General features: G+C 44.3%; 1 long non-coding RNA gene across 1 annotated transcript; it reads right to left on the bottom strand.

Annotated features, from left to right (window-relative positions):
* Positions 1 to 1,150: 1,150 nt before the first annotated feature.
* Positions 1,151 to 19,965, bottom strand: LOC148055945 (uncharacterized). The gene is made up of 4 exons (XR_015704591.1): positions 19,788 to 19,965; positions 15,665 to 15,717; positions 13,719 to 13,777; positions 1,151 to 1,214 (listed from the first exon to the last, which is right to left on the bottom strand). It is a non-coding gene; the product is annotated as an uncharacterized LOC148055945 (long non-coding RNA).
* Between the last annotated feature and the right edge of the window lie 1,883 nt (positions 19,966 to 21,848).

Genomic DNA, 21,848 nt, shown 5'->3' with positions numbered 1-21,848 from the left:
TTGAAGGTCAGGTTGGACGGGGCTCTGAGCAACGTGATCTAGTTGAAGATGTCCCTGCTCATTGCCAGGGGTTGGACTAGATGACCTTTAAAGGTCCCTTCCACCCCAAACCATTCTATGATTCTATTATTTTAGGTCATGTTCTGACGTTCCTAAGTCTTCTAGGGCAGTATAAGTCTATATGATGAAAGGACAAAACAGTGTGAGAAGCTTTTAATGAAAGATGATAATTTATACTTCATAAGCATTGTATTCATTGGCTTCTCTGCCAATGTGACTTTTCAGTGTTTTACTTCTACATGTGAAAAGGTGAGTTTTAAAAAGAGCTATTTTTGAATACTGCAAAATGAGAAAATAATATCAGGCTGCACATAAGCAAACATTATAAAGATGCCTGCAGAGCCAAGAAAACCTGGATATCATGAAAGAAAAAATATCATGAAGAAACCTGCATGCCTACATGCGAAGCATTTCTTCACCCTTCTCTCCCCAACCAGGCAGTTGTCATCCCTTCATTTTTTCAACCTCATTCCTACAAGACAAGCCTTTTTAACGTTAGGTGGAGCATTTTCCAAGTGCTACATTTATGTATGACTCTCTATACTCACCCCTATCCCAAAGGATAACTTCCTCAGTGGGCACGTCTCCGGTACGAACTGCAGTAAGAGTAAGCACCAGAAGAATTCATCTGTTGAAGATTTCCTCAGGCTCATAGAGAAACTGGTGCCAGGATGGTACAAGGCCCTTTTAGAAATCCACTTTAACTCAGCTGGCCTCTATGTAATTATATTAGCTCTGCAATTAACAATCAGTAGCCATCAAGTGAAATTGCAGCCACTGCCACCCAGTAAAATCATCTCGTTAGCGCTGTATCCGAAAGCGTGCTTTCTTTAAGCTCTTTGGCAAGTGGAAAACGCCGGCACAAAATTTCCAAGCGATAACCAGTTCACAGAGGGCAGCAGCCTCCTATTGAACTTTGCTGTGCATCCAGTTACGCATGACAGAGCTCTCCAGAGATATACGGATGAGATACAGGACTGATAAGGAGAGTAAACAACTGAAAGTGAGAAGTAGCTTGAGAGGTCACTGCGCCGTTGAATGGGTGCAGACGCACTCAGCCGCTGGTACGCTCTCGTACCTGGAGCGGAGCTCTCAGTCTCGCTGCCATTTACAAAAGCCTGCGTGCAACGTCAGCATAAATGTTTTGCAGAGTCCTGCGCAATGATAAAAGAAAAAAAAAAAAAGTGACAGGCTTCTTAAATCATGTAGCATAAAAGCACGCTATTTACGTAAGTAAAACAAAAATGTTTGCTGGTTTTCTTACGGAGCGCTCTTTTTTTAGGCAATACAAAGGTTTGCAAAAATTTTATCTGTTCATCAAGTCTTCAATCAATTCTACAACCTCCAAGATAATCTTCCAAAAAGCCTTTGGGTGGGGTTTTAGGAGACTTTGAGTCTCTTATGCCTCTTAAAATAAAGCCGGACAAACATTTTTTAAGTCAATGGGCCTATATTTTTGACTGATATAAATCATTGTAGCTTTTCTTGACATCAGTAGTCCTCTTATTTATACTAGCAGAAGTTTAGCAGACTTGCATCACTGACTTGATCACTTCATTCCAAACACACAGCATTTTTCCTGAGTGCTTGTAGTCACAAATATGTATTTATTACAGAGACAAGAAAAACAAGAAAATAGGAAATTAACACTTTAAAGAGCCATTTAATAGAAGTGCAGGAGAGCTTGCGCTGCTAAAAGTCAATTAATCTAGATAAATTAATCTAGGTAGCCTGCTTAGAAATCTCTCTCAGATATTCTGCTGAGAGGATGTAACACAGTTTAGGTGATATACTTTACGTCATGGAGTCTGCATGCACGAGCCAACTGTAGGAAGGAATTTTAATCCATGTGTTCAGTTTCTAATCATCATTAAAAATTGTGGCCTGCTGAGCCCCCGCTGAAGCTAGACTTTGCACTGAAGCTGCTGGCGACCGGGCGGATCTTCGCTTCTGCTGACTCTGCTCTGAGAAATGAACTTCTGGCAAAGGGGGTGGACAGCTGGCTCTGCTGCCGCGGTAAACTTCTGCAGCACAAGTTGCCAGGCCTAGCGTCTCAGACAGATATTTTTTTTTAAAGGAGGGAGAGAAGACAGCAATCATAACGCTGTACCAGGCAGAAATGAGTTTGGGGTTTGGTTTTGGGGTTGTTTGTTTGGGTTTTTTTTGCAAATAGACATTCTTTAGGTCACAGTGGGGAATTTTGATGTTGCAAAGGGGCTGGATGAATTAGTAGGCAAAATAAGAAAAGTCATTACTTGTAGCTGCAATGTGCAAAGGCTGCCAGCGCATCCATACAGGCTGTTGGGTCCATGCAGAAGCCTAGGATGCTTCCAGAAGCATTTTCAATGCATGGAAAATGCCACAGGTGAAAGTTAATCCCTTATGAATTGCCATACTACGTGGGCAAAACATAGATCATTGTAATGGTGAACAGAGCAAAATGACTAATTTATGCCATAATGAATCTTAAACGATGAACTAATTTGTGTTACTTCTAGAATAGGAGGAAAGGATACACAGCAAGCCAAAGGTCGGTCCCTAGGGAGCTCAGACTGACACCACTCACACCTATCGGCACGCGCAATGCTGATGAATAAGCTCATTCTCCAGGGCTGAGTGGAGGCAATTCATCACCGATACTGAGAAATCTGCAAGCAGCAAAGATTGCAGTGAGCCGTTCTTAAATGAGGAAACACTCCCGTAGAATCTTAAAAAGCAATTTGATATCAAAATATCTTCATGTCCAAAACTCCTATCAAAATTGATGTAAAACTGTATGTATCCCAACATCACTAGGGCCAGCAATGGAAGGAATAGCGGGGGGGGGAAGGTAGAGAGACAGGCTCAGGTCAAAGCGCACGCACAAATTATAGACCCTCTCTAAAATCTGAAGACCTGCTAAGATCAAAATATTTCCACAGGATAAATCACGCATCCAGCAGCAGTATGTGGGTGGAGTGTGTGTTCGAATTACGCAGTAGTAGATATTTCACTGAAACACAGCTGTGAACGTCAACATGGCCATGAACAACTAAGAACCCTCCTCTCCTTTGGCATTTGATTAGCAGAACATATGAGGGTTCAGAGCAGTGAGTAACCGAGTGTTATTGGAACAAACTTTCCAAACCAAACCACCAGAACAAAGAAGAGGAAAGCGATGCCATCTCTTTACCACAAGACAAACTATCACCTGCTCAAGCATCAATTGCCAAGCTGGTGCAAGAAAACTTTCCGTAACAGAAGAAAACGCATGAAGGCTCTTTTGAAGCCAAAAACCATATGAAATGCTCTGAAGACATTAGATATTGCTAAACCACTGAAGACGGGATGGCTAGTCTAAGCTAGGCGAACAGAGTCTAATCCTGAGCCTAATCTCAAGCGAACAGAGAAAGATGTCTCCAGAGGGCACTTTTTCACCTCCTAAGCTAAGAGTTTAAGGGGTGGTGAATCACCAGCTGGGAAGTGCCTGACTCCTCTCATCCTAAAGCATGGAGGCGTATCTTCCAGCTGCTCTCTAATAATTAAAGAGGCAAAAGTGATTAGGATTAATCCTTAGAGACCACTTGTGACAAGCCTGCTTTGCATGCCTGGTTCACTACAGTTTAGAAACTGCGTTACAGCAAAGATTCTTTTCCCCCCGCTGAAGCTGGCTGCCTCCGTCGCTGCCTGTTCGCATCAGTATTCACCGGGAAAAGCTAAGCTTTCCCTGCAGCGAAAGAAGAGCTTCAGCTGACAGCTAACTCCTGGTTAGATGTTGTATCTCCAGAAGTGACATCTTGGTAACTGAAGGATTAAATCCGGAAAAGATTGAGGCCTACGTGTGTGCTGGAAGGAGGGCGGAGGAGAAGACAAAATACAGAAGCAAAATTCCTTTGGAGTACTGAATGTGCTGGAACCTCTGGTAGGATAGCCTGCGTACCAACAGCTGTATCTGAAGTGCACAAGGACCCTTACAGCGTGCCAGGCTTCTCCCCCGTTCAAATACAGCCACAAGAAATCTTCCCCTTCCCACTCACATTTTCTAAAACCTGGGTGCTTGCTGACAGCCGCTCAGCTGCATTTCGGAGCCTGTGTGAGTCACTGAGCGAGGGTTTATTACTCACTGCTGAGCAATAGCTAAGGAATTAGGAGCTCTGGGGCTCATGTGTCGGCGGTCACTACATACGCGATGTTAAGTACGGCAGGTTTGCCTGGGAACCCTCCGAGTCATCCCTCTTTTTCTCTTATTTATTTATTTGGTTTTCAACAGGGTTCAGGGACAGGGTGTTCCTGCTTTCTGGGTTATTTTGTTACCCTTGGGTGAACAAGCAGACAAACTGTGCAAGAAAATGGATTTTATTCATTGTGGGAAAGTAAGTGTATACGGGGGAAAAAAATGTGTTCCACATTCTCTCCACATGATGAATTTAAGATTCATGTGGAGATAAACCAAAAATACCCATGAAAGGGCTTTGGTTTTTGCATTTCATTTCCACAGGAGATTCCCAGAGTTGTTTGTTTGAAATAAACAACATAAAAGGAGACCCTCTGCCCACTCTGATGTGAAGTAATTAATGGCTGGATCAGCCTTTCCACTCTTAATTCTGCTTTTCATTACGGTTTGTTTTAAAAATTTGCTCCAGACATGAACTTAACATGTAATAATACTCTGCATTTAGAAAACTCTTTCATCTGAGCAGCACAAAGTGCTTTGAAAATATTAGTCAATTAAGATTCACAACATCATGAGAGATAGAGGCTTTTTTTCAAAGAGAAACTGAGGCGTTCGGGGCCAAACGCCCTGGTGACATTTTGCCTAGTGATATGACAGAGTATCAGAAACCCAGATTTCTGTTCATTAGTTCCGATAATCATTTGAACCCGTCACTGTTTCCACGTCCTACTTAAAGATGGCTTTTTTTATTTTTCATACTGTGAAGAAATTTGAAACAATTATTTAGCTAAAAATTTTCTATGTAGCTAGATGCAGCTTTATGATACGAGATAATAATAAATAATAGATAATAATAAAGATCTCGTGGTGTGTACAACCATCCTGAATTATTGTAACAGACCTCATTAATGAAACGGTGGGAGTCACCCACTGCTGATCTGCAGCCATCTTACAGGTGTCGAACATAGGATATTAACAGCAGACTACATCTGCACTGCAGCAGAGTTTAAAACAGATAATGCGGATGGGAGGAGGAACTGTAAATTGCACTCCCCTGGAGCAGACTTGGCCCTCGGTCTCCTGGTTATTGAGAGTCTAGATGGAGTTCAGTCTGGGTAATTTAGGCAACTGACTGACTTACACCCTAAATTTCCAAAACCTAGTACAACAGTTCTTGTCTGGGTTTCCTGTAGAGTCGCCGGAGAGCTAGGTGCTGTTGAAGGCCTCCAGCGGGAAAGCCTGTCTAAGTTTAGGTACCCAATTTAGGTGCCTCTGGAGGTTTCCAAAGGCACTCACCTCTTTCCATTGACCGCACAGACCATATGGGTTCTGACTTTTCAAAGATTGCTTTGTAGATGGATAAAATTCAGGGTACAGCTTCGGTGCTTCCATTAGACAGGTTGGATGCATGGCTCTTTCCGATGTTCTGCAAAAACTGCAGTGGATTCTACAACACCCACGTGTCCCCACCTTGCTGCAACATTTAGGGCTTGCTCGAGGACCTCTCAGCCCACTATTCGGAGCTGGCCTCCTCCATGAGAACGTGCAGGTTCATGACATGATGCAGCCAAACCGCAGGTGAAAATCCTATTTTTACGGGACAAAGAAATGAGTGCAAAAGTGTCAGTATTTTTTGTTCTTGCTCATTCTGCTCAGGTAGGACAGCTGCTAAGATGCTTTGCTCTGCGTGGTGGGACATTTGGCCTAAGCCTGTGGGTGCCGTGTGTATTATAGTAACGATCTATCAAGGACCAAGTCAGAAATGATCCCTGTTCCCTTCCAACCTTGCCACGTGATTTAGGGAAGATTGCAGAAGGTGGTTGTAACAACGAATCAGAAGGAAGTGAAGGAGGAAAAGAGATTTTATAGGAATCCACAGGATTACATAGCTCTAATGAATGCGCAATCAAGCGGTTTCAAGTCAAGTACTTACAAAAGAGTAAATTATATGAAGTAGGCATAAAATCAATGAAAGCAAGATGAGATGCCTCTCCTGACCATCTGCCCAGCTGCAGGCAGTTAGCGTTTCCCTGTAAGCGTCATGGAACAGCACGACACAAAAAGTAGTGGCAGGTGTGGGAAAAGCTAACAGACACACTGGAGGAGCTGAAGCTGGGCTGTTAAGGTCTTAATCATCTCCTGAGTCCCAGAATTCACAAAAGTAAGCCAATGTGGATGGCAGTGCTCTGATATCCTGCTTGATTTCCGACATTCAGTTTGCCACCAGTATCCCATTTTGGAACACGACAATCCAATGCCTTAGTTGAGAAGCAGGAGCCCTGGAAAGAAGACCACGGTAGGCTTCATTTGTGGTACTGTGAAGAGAAACATGGAGGAAGGGGGTACGTCCTCATTAGTCCTGTTCATCTCTGCTTCTCTTTCTGAACATGTTTTTTTCCAGCAATTATGATGATCGATCAAATTTCAGTAGTCAAGGACCACAATATCTGCTCCTCTCATGGTCTGATCTCCAATGAGAGATTAATTACCAGTGTTTTACACTTAATGACATAAATAAGACCAAAAAGTATTAGTATTTCAGTAAGTTTGCCTACAAACAAATAAATTTGAACTTCGTATTACATGCTGTTCAAATCCCCCGAAGACCACAATGTCAAAGTTTGCATAGAAGCCAGCTCCCCGACCTTTATCAGGAGAAAATCTGTGTCAGCTTGAACTCTGGAGAGGCAAGAGTAAGGAATATACAAGATTGCTAATAAGTTACGCAGCACACAACGTGCTGGAAAGATTGCAGAGTCATGACTTTGAGGGGGGGGTGACAGTCCTGCTCTGCAGTATATTGATCACCAAAGCAGCTGCCAAAAAACCCAGCAGCGAAATATTAAATATACATAGAACTTGGCCATTTTTCACAGTGCCTCTTTTCAAGATTTGTAATTGAACCACTTGAGGCATGAAATGGTCCTGTTTGCATTAGCTACGTATTGCTCCCGAGGAGCCCTCTGTAACCGGTGTCAAAACACTTCCCAGCCTCAACCTGCTAATTCTTGCTCCAGTCTCCTGTGATTCCCATTTTTCAGTTAACTAAACAGTGACTTTTTTAGGATCACAGGGGAATGCTGTGTCAAAACAGAGGAGTTTCACCTGTCCAGGCTAGTGCCCTCAGACCAAGGCCATCCTTCCCATTCAGATTTTCAATAGATTCTTGGGTGTAATCATCTTTTCCCTTGAACTGTTACAATGCCGAGGGCCCTAGGTCGTCTGATTGCAAGTGCAGTAGATACGAACAGAAATAATCCTTGTGGCACTGTAGAAGAAGTTGGGGAAGCTGCAGGCAGCAACAGGAGGTGACTCTGAACTGACGTACAGCACAGAAAGCGACGGCAGCGAAGGGGCTGATGTAGGGATTGCAGCAAGAAGGTAGGTCCCCGCTGCGAACAGAGTTTAGACTTTGGTTTGTGTGGAAGCTTGTGATATTGCATCTTCTTTTTTTTTTGTTTGTTTGGATTAATCTAGGGCCGCTGGTGGTGGTATAAAATCCTTTTAACAGATCGCTTAGGGCATGGCCCACTGTGATCAAGGGCAGCACATTCAGTCCCTGTCATTAAATAGCGCTGCCTTTAATCCCCGGAGGTGAATGACGTTCTGTATTTTACAATGTGGCAAATGCATCTGGCAATGTTCAGATATGGGTTATGAGAAAGCGTTTTTTACAGGCACGCATGCAAACACATAAAGCTGTTCTGAGCAAGGTCAGAATAATTCACGATACATGTTTTGGCTCAGCTTGAAGATCATCTGCAAAACCTACGTACAGAAAATTGCAGGCAAGACCAATAAAAAATTTAATGAGCCTTAACCAGCAGGAATAGTTTATTATGATTCGGTTTAATAGTCCTTTCAGCTACTCTTTCCTCATGCCAATAAGTATCGGTCATTACCTGCACGTGAACCTTTTTTTAGCTCGCCATGAATCACATCTCAGAAAAGACACTATATGGGAAGCGTGTTTGTGCGGACACTCAACGGGTTGGAAGGACCAAAGCCAGATCCGGTGTTTTACACCCACACCCAGAACAGTGCCATTGGAGTCACTTCTCTGTGTCAAAAGTTAGTTTTGAGATGCAGTCTTGTTTACAATGAACTATTCCTTTTTAAGGCTGGTGCCAGAAGATTAGATGCCTTTGGATTGTTTTACCTATTGTTGGAAGTTGTTTTCTTTGTCTGATGAAAGTCCTGCTTGAGTATTGGCGATTTATGCTGGGGAGCACAATAACAGGATACGGTCACATCAACAACTGGCTGGGAGCTTCGCTGGCGGGGAACTTCTAACACTTTGGCTGTTTTGTGGTAGCAGCCCTCTGCATCCGTCGTCCCCAGTCGCCGGGGGACAAGCTGCCTGCGATCAGGCCACGTTTCCCATGGAGCGTGCTCCCGCGGTTACCAGGATGTGACCGATGCTCTCTGTACCCATGTCCCACCTAACCCCTCAGCAGCGTGTTCATGGGCCTAAGCCCAAGACATTTACAGCTGCAATGGGCCATAACAGGGACTCTTTAGCATGAGACAGAGAATGCTTTTGTCATGTGAAAGATTTTGGATGTTAATGGAGGGTGGGAGCAACAGCTTTGCCAGTGAGTGGGCTTGGAGACAAGCTTTGAAGGAAGAGAAAGGAGGATTCTTGGAGTGCAGAAAGCCTGAAGTGCTAGGTTTATTTTTTTTTCCCTCTGAATAACAAAGCTGTGACCACAGGGTCTGCCCATCCTGAGTCCCTGGGATACTGGAGGGAGACGGTGAGTGATTAGAAACAGCTGAAATATTGCTTTACATCTCCATTAATTAATCCTGTAGCAATTCCACTGTCTTCATAACTTCCTTTAACAGGAAATTTTCCTTCCGCTGTCTGAATGCTGAACACAATTTTTTTTAATTATTATTATTTGTCAAAAACTTGTTTTGAAATGAGTTTGTCAGATTGCCCTGAGTGGTGCTGCACCTACCAAATTAACCTGCAAATGTGAAGAGCCACCACAAAGCATTAAACAAATCACTCCACCTATAGGAAACAGTTTGTAGTGCATAAGCATCCCCCTGGGCACGATCACGGCTGCGTTCGCAGTGCCAGGTATCCAACTTGGCAGGACATCGCTGCTCAGCTTCTGAAAACGAACCTGCGACCGCAGCAGGAGGGTGTCACGGGCTCTCTCCCATGACCAGCTTTAGCAGTCTTCCAAAGCTGGAGCTGGGAAGCAGCCATTGAAGAGATGCCAACAAGGAGAATTGTCCTAAATATCCTGAAGGGCAAGTCTGCCCCTCTGAATGTACGTGTATGGATCCCATCAGTACTAATGCACAGGTAAGACAGCGTATAGGACACCTAAGAATCTGCGTGCTGGAAACCCCAGCAAGTCAAAACCCTCATCTGCAAGATAAGGAGGCAGGAACGCACATGAAATAGGTGTTAATCGTGCTGTTCTTGCTCTGCACAACACTGACTCATTCCTTCCATTTTGACAGGCTATATCTGGAAAAACAACGCTGGATGGTGGCCGTGTGTTGCCTACAATCCTGGCAGAGATACAGCAAGATAGATCACACCTCTTTTTATAGATGTAAAAAGGCCAACGGTGAGAAACAATCAAGGTGGAAGAAGGCATTTTTGTTTACTCCACAAAGCTGTTTGTGAAGTAGGTACGTACTCTCCTGTCCTCTCCACCCTTTTGTCTGGGTTACTTTGTCACTGGGACAGGTTCTCATCTCGCCTACCTGGAGGTAAAAGTGTGGGGCCGGTGAAGGTAACCTGGCCTTGCATCTGTGAGCTCAGCTTAACTCAGCTTGCTCTGCTCCCGAGTGTGTTAGATGAGTGCGTGTCATCTGGGAGAGCCAGAGAGTTTCTTTGAGACTCTGACACAAAATTCACATGGGAACAATTCCTTAAAGCAGAGCCACATCCTCTTAATGGAGCTCTACACGGAGCAGGGAGGAGTGCTGGGAAGGTTTAGGAGTGCTGTGGATCAGCAGCAGTGATTGAAGGATGTGGCTGCTGAGAGAAGGGAGGAAGGTCCCAAGTAGCTTGAAATAGCCAACCTCAGCTACCGAAAGGTCTGACTGCTGTCCTGTTTTGAGGATAACCTAGCTCAAATGCCTGGGCTTACACTGGCACTTAAGCTTGGTGCTGTAAAAATATGCTGCAAGGTTCTCTGAAAGCTTATGGGGCATAAAGTGAGACAGGCAGCGTGTGGGAGAAGGATGCTGTTCCTATTACACCACGATTCGCCCATGACCACGGAAGAAGCTGTGGCAGAGCTGGATTTTGCACATGGATCTCTGGAGCCCCAGCACCTCTCTAACCCCCAGCCAACCTTGTTTGCTGATTGCAGATGATACGCTTTTCTCAATAACTGGACAAAGCCCGAATGCCACAAATGGCTGAAAGGCAGGTACACTAAACTGGTATTATCTCACGTAATGAAAAAAAAGAAGAACAAATGTTTCTCATACAAATCCACAGGATTATGAAAATTTATAAGAAAATAAAACTAATGCCAAACCCCGAACACATTCAGTCCCAGCTCCCCCGGAGTGTGCTGCAGTGTGTTTGCCTCTGCCCGCAGGGAAGGGATGTGAGAACAAATACCAAATGCCAGATGTTGTATACATTGCATAATGTATTACTGGAAAATAGTATACAATCATAGAATGAATCATAGAATCATAGAATGGTTTGGGTTGGAAGGGACCTTAAAGATCATCTGGCTCCAACCCCGCTGCCATGGGCAGGGACACCTTCCACTAGACCAGGGTGCTCAGAGCCCCATCCAACTTGGCCTTGAATACTGCCAGGGATGAGGAATCCACAGTTTCTCTGGGCAACCGGTTCTAGTGTCTTGCCACCTTCACAGTAAAGAATTTCTTCCTAATATCTAATCTAAATCTACCCTCCTTCAGTTTAAAACTGTTACCCTTCGTCCTGTCACTTCACGCCCTTGTAAAAAGTCCCTCTCCAGCTTTCCTGTAGGCCCCCTTCAGGTACTGGAAGGCTGCTGTAAGGTCTCCCCGCAGCCTTCTCTTCTCCAGGCTGAACAACCCCAGCTCTCTCAGCCTTTCCTCATAGCAGAGGTGCTCCATCCCTCTGATCATTTTTGTGCCCCTCCTCTGGCCCCGCTCCAACAGGTCCATGTCCTTCCTGTGCTGAGGACCCCAGAGCTGGACGCAGGGCTCCAGGGGGGGTCTCACCAGCGCAGAGCAGAGGGGCAGAATCCCCTCCCTCGCCCTGCTGGCCACGCTGCTTTTGATGCAGCCCAGGATACGGTTGGCCTTCTGGGCTGCAAGAGCACATTGTTGGGTCATATTCAGTTTTTCATCCACCAGTACCCCCAAGTCCTTCTCTGAGGGCTGCTCTCCATTCACTCACCGCCCAGCCTGTATCCATGTTTGGGATTGCCCTGACCCAGGTGCAGGACCTTGCATTTGGCCTTGTTGAACCTCATGAGGTTTGCACGGGCCCACCTCTCCAGCCTGTCCAGGTCCCTCTGGATGGCATCCCATCCCTCTAGAGTGTCAACCACACCACTCAGCTTGGTGTCATCCACAGACTTGCTGAGGGTGCACTCAATGCCACTGTCCACGTCCCCGACAAAGATGTTAAATAATACTGGTCCCAATACAGGCCCCTGAGGGACACCACTCATCACTGGATGAATATAGGGATGAATGAATAGGTTAATGGTGAATAATACAAAATAAATTATAATAAAATGCACAAATACAAAACAGAACAAACAACTCTCATGCAAGAAGCCCTACTAGGCTGAGAAACTGTTACCATAGGAACCAGAGGAAACTCCATCCCTTGTCAGAGTTCCAGCTAGACTGGACAGAGCACTAATATGCACCCACCAGGAATACTCCTAGGAGACTGATAAATCATATTATCTGGATCACTTTCCCATCTCTAGATAAACATCAGACTATAGAAAAGTCTGTTATAATACATTCAATTCACATATAAATGGTCTGGTTTTGGACTTGGTAAGATAACTTGTCAGAAGCAGACTTCCTTATTTATTCCTTTGAAAATTTTCCTAATGTTAGGTAAGAATTAAGAACAGATCTCACGGAAGAAAAAAATCTTTAGTAGTGATTGCTCCACTGCTTCCCAACACTGGAACTCATTGTAAATTAGGCCTACGATTAATCTCTTGGTGTGCATCTACACACATTTTTGTAGCCACCGACTCCTACCAGATGGAACCTGAACTCTGAGTCACGCAGTCCCATGATGCCAACAGCTATCAGCGATTCTCCTTCAGTTCAGTGTCTGCTTTCTCTGGGGTAGAGCTCCGGTCCACATGTTCATTCATGCAGTGAAGTTTTAAGTAACTATGGCTTGAAGGCAACATCTGTTCTAAGAGTTGAACTTCTAAGAGACCTCAGGATCAAGGAACCAGCAGGTACCGAGATGGCATTTTAACAGATGGTTTCCTGGGTTGGTATGCCACCTACTTATAAGGAGCAAGGTCCGTTGCATGGTTTAAACCCTAAGATGTGATTTACACAGAGGCAAACAGCTTGCTGCAGCATAGATTTCCTTTTGGCAGAACCACTGAAAGTCATCGGTTGTTTTCCTCGCCTCTACTTTTCTCCATGCCTTGCTCTTTCCTGCTGTTTCCTGGCTCCGACATGACTATCTGAATACACCACGGAACAGCAAGCACACCGAGTCTGAGCCTATTGCCTACAGAAATGCTTGTCATACGTATTGAGAGAGGGTACAGCAACAAGAGGAAGGTGCCAGATGGCAGGAAGAAGGCATGGAGAGGGACGGGAGAAAGGTAAAGGTACAGAAAATAAGTTTCTATACATCGCCCTGATGAATCCAATAGAAGCACCTATAAGAGGAGCAGGGCATGGAAGGTGCTGATATAGAGAGCCAGTGTAAGCAAGTGTACAAAGACCAATCAATTGAGATATATCAAGTAGCTTCATCCTAATGCTGGGGAAAGAGCAGGGAAAGGGAAGGACAGATGAAGATAGTGGTATTACGAAGGCCTCTGTCATATGGGCGTCCTTGCACGGAGGCCAAAGTACGTGGTTTCATGTTGTAGGACAGAACTGAGGCTTTGAGCTTTGGGATTCGGGGGGGAACACGGGGGCTGCCATTTCAGGCATCCGACTGAGGGCAGGGATGCAACAAATGGGCTGCGTTACTACAGCTTGATGAATCACTGCCCGTCAGCTGAGCTGCTGTACACACCAACATAAAACAACTTCACCTGTCATATCTGCCGAACAAAGTGTGTTAACTGACCCTAACATGAAGGTGGATCTTTCCAAGGCACTATGGGAGGTGTTTCAGCAAATGCGTGTTGATTAGCTATTCAGACAGGCTTAAAACAAACCTGAGGTGCATCTTAGCTGATGGATGGCAAAGTCACGGTAACCATATTGCTTTTATACAGATAGTCACGTAAACCACCACGGTTTTGGTTTGGGCACTGATTGTCTATGGTCAGTTATTTCCCCGTATATTCCATGGGCTTACCTTATAACACACACCGAGCAACTTCCCAAAGACATTTTTCCTTCCTTTTTCTTTGGACCCTGGATTAATAGGAAACATGGAAATTATAAAACTGCCTTGGGAAAAAGAGAGAGGACTGAGTTTCATATCTATAGCTACACTTTTTTTTGCTTAATCCAAGCCCAGGTCACAAGGTATCCCTTGTGTATTATAAAACCTGCCATGTAAATAAATCGTAAGCCCATTAAGTGGAGGAGGAGTTAGGGATTGTAAACCTTTCTCTTTATGGTCTGTGCTCCAAGTAGTTTAGAAACCTCCCCTTCTTTTGTGCGCCAGACAGATATTTGAGTTCAGCTAAGCCGTTCCAGCAGAGGTTTCTTAGCATTCATGTACCCTGTGTGATACCCTCCACGCCAGCGTAATGTCATCGGCATTGCCGGGGTACTGCAAGATCGCTCACCCGCTCTGTTAGGAAGGGACTAGGAACAGTGTGTGGGACCCTACTGAGCCAGGAACATCCTCTTTATATTATCTTTATATTACCCGTGACTGTATGAGGTTGTCCAAAACGCAGCCCTTGGTTTTTTTAGCTGGTGAGGGAGATTTTGACCATGAGCACGGACGGTTTCAAGCCTTTGCAACACTCTCTTGGAAAAGCTATTAGACCTAGAGGGCCACCCAGGTTTAAGCAAACTACCTTCTGTTCCCTGTGATAATTTTCTACCATGTTCCCCCATTGCTCTAGCATTTGAGAATCACAGAGCTTGTTTTCAACACCAGCTGAAATTGTCCAGAGGTCACACATTTTTTATAAAACCATTTCAACACCAAGTCTTTTCCCATAAAAAGCAGCTAAGTGTCACTAGGCCCTTTTTTAATGTGTTCATTCAGATTATGATGCAGAGGTAATTTTAAAAATAATCATTGCATTGTCCCTGAATTTAGGGAAGCACCTAAGGCGCAGGGTACCCAGTTGCCCCGTACTCATCCTGCTCATGGCTGAATTGAGCCTTGTGTTCACACAGCATCATCTGGTGTGAAAAAGACTCTATCGTTCTGTTTTCTGTTGTAAGACGTTTGATCCTTACCTATTCAAAAAACAGAGGGTCCCAGTTCAAACTGGGCTGTTGGATACAAAAGTAAATGTGGCCGAATCCAGTAGAAGACATGTAAACTTTACACACACAAACACACACAGATATTTGGCATACATACATGTAAATGATGCATCTGAGGCATATATATGCTTAAATCGTGGGTTTGTGTGCCCTGAATACTGTACCCTTGAATGAACTTTCCCTCAGAGCAAAAGTGTAGTTTTTTTTTATTTGTACTCGTAATTTTTTTTCCCATAAAAATATTTTAATGATTTAAGTCCCATAAGCCCAAGAGCTCCAGATGCATATTTTAGTTGTTTGTCATAAGAACTACCCAACATAAAAAATGACCATCCTTTCAGCCAGAATGAGTTTGCACAATGCTTAATGTTAAAGTGAAGTAGGAGAGTTTTTCATTATAGTGAAATAAGTCCTTATAAAAGTGTCATTTGTGAAGCTTTAAAACCAGCAGTGGTAAATTAAGATTTTTGCCATCTGAAATGCTTTAAAAGGAACTAGGTCTCTAGAAGGTGAACTCCAGCTCGTATCGAAGGCAGCAATAATCTTTCAATTGATTTCAGTGGTGCTTAGGTTTTACACAGAGATACAGCTTTTAGCTTTTTCACCTTTTGACTTTCTGGAGTCTTGAATTATTACCATCCTACTGGGAACTCTTTGGGGAAGAACTATGTACCTATCGTACATTAACCAAACTCTCCTGCAAGGGTAAGTTAATATAAGTCAGACATGGTTTTCTGAAGTTGTTGTAATAGATTAATGAAACTCAGCACTGATTTTTCCAGATGGCCACACAACACATTGCTCACCTGCCTGTTTCTGTTGCTAGATCAAGACAAGTCATGGACTTACCTGTCTGGCTTCATATTTCTTCTCCTGGGAGCATCCAGCTACTTTGCCAGGGCCTGGATGAGGATGCAACAGAGGAACCCAATGGAATTGCATGTATATATGGAAATAAATGCATGTACTTCAGAACCAACTGGAATTGCACTCATTTCAGGAGGTAAAATTCACTGTATTCGCCCTAGGAGTAGGATTCGGATGCATCTCTTATGGCCCTTTCTTCCAAACGTACCTCTCTCTACCTCTTTGTGGAGAGTGCTTGCAGAGTGATCTGCCAGAGGGAGCAGACTGTTTCAAGTCAGACATGGTTAACAGAACATCTACTTCTCATCTCTATATAAGACAGTGTCACCAATTATCCAATTCTTTTTCAAACTTCTTATCTTTCACTCTTTGTTAATGGTTTTCCAATAAGCAACACTGTTTGCTTCTGGAATTACTTGGATGATGCTCACTTAATTGCTTTTTAATCTTTTCACCTTGGGATGAACTCAGATATGAAGAGTGATTTACCTAAAAGGGAAAGTTCTTGCAGTCTTCAGTGAAATATTTACTTATGCCTTTTTTGGTTTGCCTTGTCCTTGGTATTTCCAAGTCCTTGGAGACATCAATGTCAATTCCCGCTGATTCTATAGACACTTCTCTCCTCAAGCAGGGTTACTCAATACTGTTTTGGATGCATTTTCTACTGCTTAACTTGACTGCAAATATTTTCATATTTGTGTTACAAAGGCCAACAGAGACCTTGTGGAAAGCTTCCTCCAGTTCTTAGGAAAGTACGTGAAAGAGTGGTTAGGATGCAGACATTTCAAACTGGGTTCAGACTGGACTGCAGGACCAGGCTGGAGTATTAACCTATATAACTCAGAGTGATTAAGAAATTACTGAACGAAGGACCTAGGTCACCCTTCCCTCATCAAAGCACATTTACTGAGTATCAGTAAAATGCACACCAGTGCTGAGGTACCTTAAAGCCTCTTGGCTTTTCATAAGGGGAAGCAACAGAGAAGAAAGCAAAACAAGGGGAACATCATGGGCCCAAAATAGGAGAAAAGTGAGATTAGATTCAAGATAACGTATAATGTGACTCAGCATTGAAGAAGCTACCCCTGATACTCCTAGTAGCAGCACTTAAGTTACCTAGACTGCCCGTTTTCTGAACAGGGAGTATTTCGGGGCTGTGAACAGGAGGAAGGCAGTATGCTGAATGGGGAATGTCCACAGCCCTGTGGTTAGGGGACTCCTTTGACACCCATGATATCTCCACTCAAAGGCCTTCTCACAGCAGGGACTTGCTCTCCAGCTGCTGTTGCCTTTGGTGACTGCTCCAAGTATCATCTTCTTTGTTATTATGAAACTCGTCTTTCTTCAGCTCTCGTACTTCCCCCGTTATATTGAATAAATAAATATTTTGAAGGTCAGACAGAATTGTGTGAGCTAACTTTGTGTATACTAGGTTGTACAAAGTGGGAGTAGTTACAAAAGGCTGGAGTGACAAAAAGCACCTGGTGAGGACTCTACTCACCTGGAATGTGGATGAATTCAGACACAGAAAGTGTTTAAACAGGAGCTTCCCTCCTGCCCCAGAAAAGTGATGCTCAGGCGTTGCATGTAAGGGGTAGCACATCTGAAACAGAGGCACTTCCCAGATGTCCCATCCTGGCTGGTTTTTGTACCAGGCCAAGCAGGCAGGTATGCTCTGAGCCACGGGAAGAAGAGAAGAATGCCCACCCTGAGGGTCCCACCAGAACCTCATCTTTAATAAAGACCACTAGCGATGAGGCGGTGCAGGGTGTAGGAGGCTTTATTCATACACCAAAATATTTCTTCTTAAGCGTTAATGAGGACTTTTCCAGTGGTGTTAGGCAGCAGCTGATATGGCTCCAAGGCACTCCAGTATGGGACCTCTGTACCTAAATAATTATTTTAGTGTTTGAAGTCCATTATGAACCTAGACTTCAATGTCTGCCGTCCAGAAAACCATTTGTTGTATACTCCTAGCCTGTACATGTAGCTGAACAGAGAAGCTTTTCTGTGTTTTCCACTCTTTCCCAACAAGGATCCCTCCCTCTCCATTCAGTTGTAGCTAGACACTCAGGATCTCTGCATGGGCTGGAATTCAGTAGGGACCGATGGCTCAGTCAACTTTCTGCCAAGAGTCTTCACCTCCCCAAATGATTTAGCATTACCAGAATTGCTCATTGCAAAAGGCAATGCCCATGCTTTCTGAAATGCAGTGTGTATCATTTCTGCTTGTCCCTTGTCTAGAACTGACATTTGTATGGCAAACATACAATACTGAAACAAAACAGAAATATTGCAGAATTGTCCCTAAAATATTTATGAACTTCTTCAAGTGTATTAAGTATGACATTTCTACCAAACTCAGCCATGCATGTTTTTATCTCAATATTTGATTTTACAAACCACAGTGACACTGGTTTGCCTTTTTGCCCTTTACTGACTGACCAATCAATCCACCCACTGACCCTTAGGTATCTGCCCAGTCTGTACCCACAGATTTCCAGGTTCAGTAGCCTTCAACACCAAAACAAGAGGGAATAAAGACTGCTGGCAAGAAGCAGAGTCCTCAAGTAGATCTTTTCCAGCATCCAAATTCTCTACACAAGTGGCACGCAGGAGCAAAGTGGTATTCTTTGCCTCTGTGAAAATATCTGCGTACCTGTTCTGGGTGGTGGCTGGCCTGGGCAATACAAACCCTCCCATCTGGTTACTCATGTAAAAGCACCTCAGGTTAGAAGGTATTTGTGTTTACCTTGAAGATAACTGATCCGGTTCAAGCCAAGCTGTCTTGAACAAGCCTTGAACATGCCCACAGGCATGGAACAGTATTTGGGAGGGACAGTGCTAAGCCTTCTCTGTGCACGTTTAATCTTAGGTTGCTGACAACGTTTGGGAAGTGTGGTGAAAACCTCATGACATGGGCTGTGCTTTGACACAGCACCAAGCTCTTTGTGGAAATGTTGCGTTCTTCCCCTGAAGGGGATCGGGCTCCTATCTACATATTACGGGCTTTCTTCAAAAGGTACCCAGTGATGCCTTTCTCAGCTTGCTTAATTGGTCTATGGAGCTTGTTATTAAAAAGTTCCACTGGCTACATCTGTACTACCACATGCAACAGCCCAGTGACTGTTGCCTGGCACGAAGCCAAAGAGCATGTTATGATTCATATTCACATGATTAAGCTCTTTTCTCCCTAAAAACAGGGTGGTCACACCCAGGCTGCCTATTGGGAATGGTCCCAAGAATGCGCTGTTCTCTACACTGTGCTCAGGTATTGTCTGTTAGCTGATGCTAATCCGTACCAAGGGACCATGAAACAATACAGACAAGCATGGGCAGCGCTAGAGCTTGTGTCGTGGCCTTGTTTCATTCACTAGTCTAGACATTGCCATTAATATCAAGAGTTTAGCAGCATTCTTGAAAGGGCCAATGCATTTATATGGCTAATAATATCCAGAGGAACAGGAAAAATGTTTCGAAAGCAAAAACCAAAACCAGATCAGGTGTTTTGGAAGTGATAAAGTACTAAGTTCCTCTGGGAACGGATTACACAGAAATGCTTCTTACAGGGTTTCTGGTATCCTCCCCAGCAACATCTGGTGCTGCAGGTTCTTGGGAAGAGGATGCTGGACACGATGGCCCTCTGCTCACTCTGCTATGGCCGTGCTGGTGCTAACTGCCACGCAATGTTACATTTTTGTTAAAAGGTATGGAAAGATTGTGAAAATACCTCTCCGGACCTCTGATTTCCTTGACTTGTTCCTTGACTGCAACAGGGCAAAGCCTGGAATTGGAAGCTGATGGCTGGCTTTTGCCCAGTGCTGCATCCAGATGAGCAGGTCTCAGTGCACTGGACACAGAGCTGCTGAGTGAAGCCGTACTGCTTCACACCTGGGCCGGTACAGTGACACAAATGTGGATTTGGTTCGTAAGGCAGTTTTACTGCCTGGTATTTTCATATTTGTGGGAAGAATACTCCTAAGTTGTATCTGTCATGATTTTTGAACTGAATTCTTCAACTGATCCTCAGCTTAAGCTTTTTCTTATGTTTTCTTATTTAAATCTAAATGAATAAAGACCTTTAGTCTCTCCCATGCTCACATACCATGGCTTGCCTCGTGGTCCCCTTCTGTTACCTCCAAGATGCAACTCAGGATCTTGTTCCAAACATGCCTGTGGTGTGACGAGGTGGAGAGTTTTAACAGCTTCCACTTGAGCTTCCTTTTGTGAAAGTCCATGAGAAGCAGCAGCCAAAGAAGAAAGGGCTGAAGCAGCTGTGTAGAAATGGCACCACGGGGAGACCCAGCCAGCAGAGGCACTGATTCTTCATAGCAGCCAACCCACATGATTGCCCTGACTGGAAATATCAATAGATTACATAGTTCAGAATAGCCACAAACAACATCTGCACCCTCTTTCCTGAGGGCAGAATCTGGGATGCAAACGTAGCCATTATATGAAAAAATGCAGTGACGTATATACGAAAAAATACAGTGATGCCTGAGTGAAGAACCAGTCTTAGCAACCCATGTGGAGTCCCAGATGGAATCTGCAGCAGGATCCCAGGGGAGCGCATGCATAGGTCTGTTGGCATGGTTAAGCCCCCAGCTTGCACACGAACACACCTCGTAGTGTGGGAATGAAGACACGGATTGTGAAACCCCTGTGAGGGACCCTGAGCCAAAACGACTCACATCACACCGTTTCCTTCAGATTCAGAGTGGCGCTGCCTTTGATCGGTGGTAATTGGTCTGCAGATATTTTATGTGCAGTGTCCATTTACAGCGAAGAAATATTATCATGGATAAAATATCTGTATGGCCCTTTCATTGCAAAGGCAGGTTTCGGGTATGAAGTGAAATGTGAAGCCACATCCTATATCTCATGCTGACTCCAAATTCCCACCAGAAAAGGGCTGTGGAAATACAGAACCAGATCCAGGCAAAATCTAAATGCAGTTTGTCCCCATCCTTTCTTGTGGGGGATATTCAATCCATTACTGAGGCTTAGCACAAAGCCTAGCCAACGCTTAAGCCCCTCAGAAGGATGTTTAAGTGGCGTCTAGGCTTTGTGCTGGGTCTCGGCACTAGCGTGAATTTTTACCAGTGGGGAGAAGGGTTGCTTTGTCCATATTGAAAAGTACACAGCCAGCCTTCTCTGTAGTATGTCTCTTAATTTAGTTTTGATTTAATCCTTTGCATTGAGGGGATGCTGGTCGCCCTAAAGGAATAAAAGACGCCAGTCTGAGGCATGTGCCTTTTACTACCCATGCAATCCAAATAGTTACATTCAAATCAAAGCACTTTGAGAGCCAAATCTAGAGCAGTTTTTCTTAATTGGCATGTAAAGTTTTAGTTCCTTTTGTTAATATTTTAAGGCAAGGTAAAAGTGGTGTTTTAAATGCTGAGGATCAAGCACAGTAGGCTCAGATATGCGAATACTCCCACCTCTTACTTCATATGATTTACCTGAGCTCTGACTAATTGTAACCGCAAGCCTTTGAAGACAGCACCTAATCCTTAAAAGCTGCAATAGCTGTATTAGGTATGGTTCACGATAGAAATATTAAAAGATTTAAATAGATGTCCACTTACAATGCTAAATGTGTGTTCACTTTGGACCGTATACACAGGTTTCCCTTCGTTTCTCTTCTGTTGCCACTAGCAGCTGCTTTTTGGATGTTAGGATGTCAGATGCTGGCCATGTTGCCTTTGCATAGTGGGTTTCTAGTGACAGGCTCAAGGATTTGGGCTGTAAGACGGCTGTCACGTAAAAAGAGGAGCTGAAAAGCTCTGAAAAACTCTCAGCTAGAGTATAAAAACAAAGTTTTGGTTCAGTGGCTTGGTAAATATTCCAGGAACTCCTCTTCTCTCTGCAGCATTAGGGGGGCAATCCTCCCTCACTTTCCCTGTCTCCCTGTGGAGGTGGATGTATCTGGTACTCATTAGGGGGTGGCTGCAGCAATGGGATCAGAAGAGCTCAGATTATAGTGGTGAGGCACTGTGGTCTCCCGGTTCAGGCAGGGGGCTGCGGCTCAGACATCCTGACCTGCGCTCCCGGCTTTGCCACGCTGGCTCACGGTCAGGCAAAGGGCAAGTCCCGGGTGCCCAGATTCCTTGTGCCTGTGTATTGGGTATACACAGCGCTCTCCAGCTGTGTGCAGAGC

This window comes from Nipponia nippon, unplaced genomic scaffold (assembly GCF_047370975.1).
Source record: "Nipponia nippon isolate SJK-2023a ecotype South Korea unplaced genomic scaffold, ASM4737097v1 scaffold_2, whole genome shotgun sequence".
In the NCBI taxonomy this organism is placed as follows: domain Eukaryota; kingdom Metazoa; phylum Chordata; class Aves; order Pelecaniformes; family Threskiornithidae; genus Nipponia; species Nipponia nippon.
This window is presented reverse-complemented; position numbering and strand designations above follow the sequence as displayed.